Below are 6,137 nucleotides of genomic sequence, written 5' to 3'. Positions count from 1 at the left end.
GGGTCAGACTGGATTTACGGAAGTTGGAATAGGTTCATGGTGTCATTTTTGACTTGTGTGTAAAATGTGAGGTCAATCAGACGTGGTTTGGTATGTTTCGGCGTTGTTTGTAGAATTTGAAAGTTTAGAAGTTCTTTAGGCTTGAATTCGGGTATAATTGATGTTTTGATGTTATCTTGAGTGATTCGAAGATTCGACTAAGTTTGCATGGGGTTATATGACTTGTTGGTATGATTGGTTGAGGTCCCGGAGGCCTCGGTGTGATTTCGGGTGGTTAACGGTTTGATGGAAGTTGAGGAATTGTAGCTGAAGCTGCTGCTACTGGTGTAACCGCACCTGCGGAGTGGGAACCGCAGGTGCGAGCCCACAGAAGCGAAGGAGGAGCCACAGATGCAGCTAAGGAGGATCTGGGCAGAGGACGCATGTGCGGTGGAATTCCCGCACCTGCGATGGTCGCAGAAGTGGATTTAGGGGCGCATGTGCTAGTTTGGACCGCAGGTGCGATGTAGTTCCCGCACCCGCGAAGAGCGCATATACGGTCACTTGATCGCAGGAGCGGAGGCAGTGTTAAGGTATTTTTTCGCAGAAGCGGGGCTTTTCCCGAAGATGCGGAAATGGAGCCGCAGGTGCGAGAAGTCTCGGCAGAACCTATAAATAGAACACTTCGAGATTTTTCATCATTTTTGAGCTCGGAATTTGGGGATTGTGAGAGAGATTTCGGAGTAATTACTGAGGTAAGTTCCTTGTGCCTATTTATCTTCAATAATGGTGTTATTCCACTGATTTTACACCTAGTTGGTGAGTGTTTGAGGTGAGATTTGGGAGATTAGGGCTGGAAATTGGAGAGTGAATTTTGGGGTTTTGGAGGGGCAATTGAGGTCGGATTTTGATAAATATGGTATGGTTAGACTCGTGAGTGAATGTGATTTCGGGTTTTGTGACTTTCGTCGGGTTTCGAGACGTAGGCCCCGGGGGAGGGGTGGAGGGTTGAGCCAATTTCGGATTTTGGACTATATTTTAGTAGTTTTCTTGTGGAATTGATCCTTTTAGCCAATATTGATTATCTCGTACTGTTTGTGGCTAGATTCAGGGCATTTGGAGGCCGATTCGAGAGGCAAAGGCATTTCGGAGTAGGATTTCTGCGCGGTTGAGGTAAGTAACAGTCTTAAATATGGTTTTGAGGGTATGAAACCCCAAAATATTGGTATGATGTGAATATTTGGAGGTGACACACATGCTAGGTGACGGGCGTGCGAGCGTACACCGTGAGGGATTGTGACTTGGTCCGTCCCGTGAGACTGTAAAGTCGAGTAGCCATTGTTATTACTTGTTTTTCCTTGTCTTTGAGCAATTGACTGCCTTTCATGTTAGAAACCATGCTTAGGCCATATGATATCACTGTTGGGACCCGCAACAGTCATATACTTGTTGAATTGACTCCTAATTGTTGTCTTGTACTCAGTCACAGTCTTACTTGTGTGTTATATCTCCGTTCCCTCTCATTTCTTGTTGATACTTGTTGTATTCTCTGTTGGGCTAATTATTATGATATTCTATAAGCCCGAGGGCGCTGGAGAGGTTAGAGACTGAGATAGGGCCTGAGTGCCAAGCTACGAGCTGTGAGATATATGGATCGGGTTGCACGCTGCAATAAGCCTTTGGACTATATATATATATATATATGGATCGGGTTGCACGCCGCAGCAATATTGGATCGAGTTGTATTCCGCAACAATATTAGATCGAGTTGCGCGGCGCAGCAATATAGCGCTTGGGCTGAAGGAGCCCCTCCGGAGTCTGTACACTCTCAGTGAGCACAGGTACCTATTGAGAGTGTGTATTGAGGGCTGAGAGCTGAGAGTATGAGCTGTTGAGATGAGTTGAGCGACTGTTGCCTTGAGAGGTTGTACTTGCTTTTATTTATTATTGCACTTAGTTGTTATCTGTTGTTGTAAAATTTCTGAAAGATTCATATCTGTTTTACTTGAGCTCGAACTGATTTGACTCATACTACCGGATTTGAAAGCATGTTCACTCTTTGCTGAAAACTTTTGAAATGATCTGTATTTTTTTTATAGTTCGTCACTGCTTCTCAGTTCCTTATTTAATTCTGTTACTTGCTGAGTTGGTTGTACTCATGCTACACCTTGCAATTCCTGTGCAGATCCAGGTGTGTATGGTTCTGGCGGTCACTGAGTTCGTGCGCGAGCTGATTATCGGAGACTTACGAGGTAGCCGCCGGCGTCCGCAGTCCTTGTTTCTCCTTTCTTATTATCTTTTCTCTCTTGTATTGGCATTTGGCACAGACTGTAGTAGACTCTGTTTCTAGATTGGTTATTAGATGCTCATGACTTAGTGACACCCCGATGTCAGGCTATCATTCCGCACTTGTGTTTTGGGTTTTTACCCCGTTATTATGTAAACCTTCCGGTAGTTTAATTGCTTTAGCTCACTTCTGTTATATATTGAAAGCATATTGAGAATGTCGGGTTGCCTAGTTCCACGATCGGCACCATCACGATGGTTAGGTATTTGGGTCGTGACAACTACCTCTTCCATTTCAATTTACAACGCTTCCAATTCGACCGCTTCTTCCTCTTATATCTCTTACTTACCGCGCTAAGAATCCCTCTTTCTTTTCAATCTCTCTGTCGCCCAAGGTATCTTCGCTTCCTTTTTTTGATTATAGATTTACTTTATATTTTTGATTTTGAGATTTTTAGGCTTTCTTTCATGATTTGTTTCTCTTTCGTGTATCTATGATTCGACCTAGAAAAAAAAAAATTTGAGAGAGAATCGTGTGTTAATTGAAAGAAAGAGAGAGAAAAACACATAAATATCGTATTTCATGCTTCAGTGGTAGTATACCATAAATACTTATTTTGTTATAAAATATATAAGGTAGCTATAGAAAATAATATTTTAAAATAATTTTGATTTTAATAAATAGGTGTTTACCTTTAAAATAAAGCATGTTAACCAACAAAAGAAATCTTGTTGAACTTATTTTGATGGGTGATCAAATATCTGAGGATGGTATAGGAAGTTCCTGTGTAACTAAAGGGGATCTATGTTAGAGTTTGTGTGAAATCTCATTGATTCTCTTGTTGCATTCATAGTTACTTCTCTTCCTGTTTCTTCACCCTAGTAAATATGGGGTTGGAATAAAAAATGTTGAGGTCAGGCAAAGTGGAGGCCATGGTCTATGTATTTAGACAGATGCGTAACATGGCAGTACAAAAATGTACCCGCCATTGCATTTACTGATTAAAATAGTGTTACGTTGAAGGTGAGCATGGCTGGTTTGGGGTGGGAGGAAGTAGCCGCTGAGACCAGCAGGGCTAGCTAAATGAAGCTGGGCACATGGCCGGTGGAGAGTGATGAGAACTGAGAACTGAGAACTGAGAACTGAGAAGAAGTAACAATAATAATGTGTAGTTACATTCCCCAAGAATGAATCACGTTATTTCCGGATTTACGTCAACTTGGAAGAGCGCGCATCCCAGTATGCAGTTAATGATTACGCGTATTAATCTGCTGCACGTTCATCTCCATTAGCTATATCATTATTCCGCTGTCATTGACTTTGTAAAGGATTATCATGTGCCTAACCCAAACCAATCATTTATTAATGAGGCCCTGCGCGCTTTCTGCCCTTTCTTCCAATTCTTGATTTATGCACGATTACACATAACTTCCTGCATTAATACCGCCTTCCTTCCTGGATTTGCCTTACTTTTTATCATGTATGTGTACATCAATATCTATGATGAGATTGCACAAATCCAGCCTCTGCAATGGATTCTTTGACCACTATTAATTACTGCTAATAAATATTTTCGCCTCCTTAACAAATATTTCAGATAGACCTGAATAGTATCAATCTACGTAATTATAAGGTTTACTAAACGTATTTTCACATTTGCAAATAAAAATCTTGTCTCAAGGAAAAAATAAATCTTTTTGAATGATTTTAATTAGTTTTATGACCACATAGCATTGTCAAAATATGTCTAGCTGACTTAAAATATTTGAGTATATTACATATACATTGCACATTAATCATTTGTCGAATCATGCCTAATAATGATTGCTCCGAATGATTTTCTTCACAAATAAACGATTATTTCAGTTAAAAAATACTAACTTTGGTAATTGGGAAAAAGTCGGTTCCCTAAAACCCATATTTCAAAATATTCTTGACCTATGGAATACTAATCTTGATGACTCCGACTTCAAACTACGTTGCTAGACTTCTCAGGAAGTTTAGAAGAATATGGAGAATCAAGTAAAAGGGAACCCATATATTATAATGAATTAGAAAAAGAAAGAGTCAGGTAATTCAATAAGAAATGAAGCCGGAAACAGTTCAAGCGAATAATAGGGGCTAATCACATGCCAAACGAAATTATGATGCCACATAGGTCATAAGCCTTTTAATTTTTCATTAAGAGTGGCCAGTCCACTAGCAAATTGTGTTTTGTTTATTTTAATTTTCACCAAGGCTTAAGAGTGTCCAGTTACTTAATTAGCAAGTGGACTTGTAATATTAATAAGAATACAGCAGCAGTATTGGTTTCGTATAGTTGAAACAATTAGAACGTGGAAAGCCAGCGTAACAAAAGCATTGGAGCTGAGATGAATTGAAGGATGTGACAGTTAAGATGCAACTCTAGAATTTACGCTATTAAATACTAATTAATATCCTTCATTCTCTATATAATAATAACTCTCCTGATCACTTGATTAATGGGGATAGGACAAAAGTGAAAAGGAGAAGAGGTGTAATGTAACTTGTACGGAAGAGAGTATCCTATATATCCGTAGCTGGGTTCTCTAACTAGTAACCAACCCTATATTTGAAAATAACTAAAAACAAGGTGGTTAGGCACCAAAGACCGATCGAGAGACTCTTTTAATTAATTAATTAATTTATACGTTAATTACTTAATGGGGGATTGGTTGCTAATAATGATGAAGGTACCGTACCTATAGGCAACAGGTCATCCGCATTATAGGGGCTAGCTAGTAGAATAATTCACCCAATAATTAATTGTAATTGATTAATACATGACTAGGCTTGCTCCTCCACCTCCTATATATAGTAGTATGTGTTTTACCTGATCATCCAGCTAGCAAATTAAGCTATGGATCCATCAAACAAAGCTGTCCCCGCAGGCAGCTCTTCTAATAAGATCAGACAAATAGTTAGGCTTCAGCAGCTCCTCAAGAAATGGAAGAAGATAGCAGCTGCCTCCCCCTCCTCCACCCACCTCCATAACAACCTCCTCAGTAGTACTAGTATAAACAACAGCAGCAGCACCAAAAGCATCAATAAGTTCCTCAAGAAAACCCTTTCATTCTCGGAAAAGGACAGATCACCTGCAGAGGGATGCGGCATTAATAGCTCCGATGCAGCAGTCCCCAAAGGGTGCCTTGCAGTATCCGTTGGCAAGGAGGACGACAAAGAAGAGGTCAAGAGATTCGTCATCCCAATGGACTACTTGGGCCACCCATCATTTCAAATCCTCTTAAGAGAAGCCGAAGAAGAGTTTGGTTTCCAACAACAGGGACTCCTCAAGATTCCTTGTGAAGTCCCCGTCTTCGAGAAGATTTTGAAAAACATGAACTCTAACAACAAGAGACAACAACAACCAGCACCAGCTCATGATCATGATGCCTTTTTCCAACTACAGCAGCGTCATCATTCTTCTGATTTATCCACCATTAATAACGTCGGCGATGATAATAATATCATTCACAACGTTGGCTGCTGCTCTCCAGACAATCACCAACACCACCAGGGAATCATGCCTCCTCAATTGTGCAGTTGACCGCCTAGCGTACGTAATTCCATGCAATATTATATTGCGCATGCAATTAACGATCGATCTATAGCTAATGATCATCATTGTACTGCTTTTTCCTATTCATTTTTTCCTTTGCCGGCCCATGCATGGCAATTCATCTATTTTACTACAGAAGAAGAGAAAGCGAAAGAGTGTTTAGTCCAATAAGTGTTATTCCTCCACCATCTTAATTCATCTCAAGTTACGTCTCATGCATGTTGTAGATTTCTTGCCAATCAAACATGTTTTCTTTAATTTGTTTAATAAAGCATCACTACATCGTGCAAG

This window comes from Nicotiana tabacum, chromosome 4, assembly GCF_000715075.1.
Source record: "Nicotiana tabacum cultivar K326 chromosome 4, ASM71507v2, whole genome shotgun sequence".
NCBI classification, from domain to species: domain Eukaryota; kingdom Viridiplantae; phylum Streptophyta; class Magnoliopsida; order Solanales; family Solanaceae; genus Nicotiana; species Nicotiana tabacum.
Note: the sequence above shows the minus strand (reverse complement) of the source record.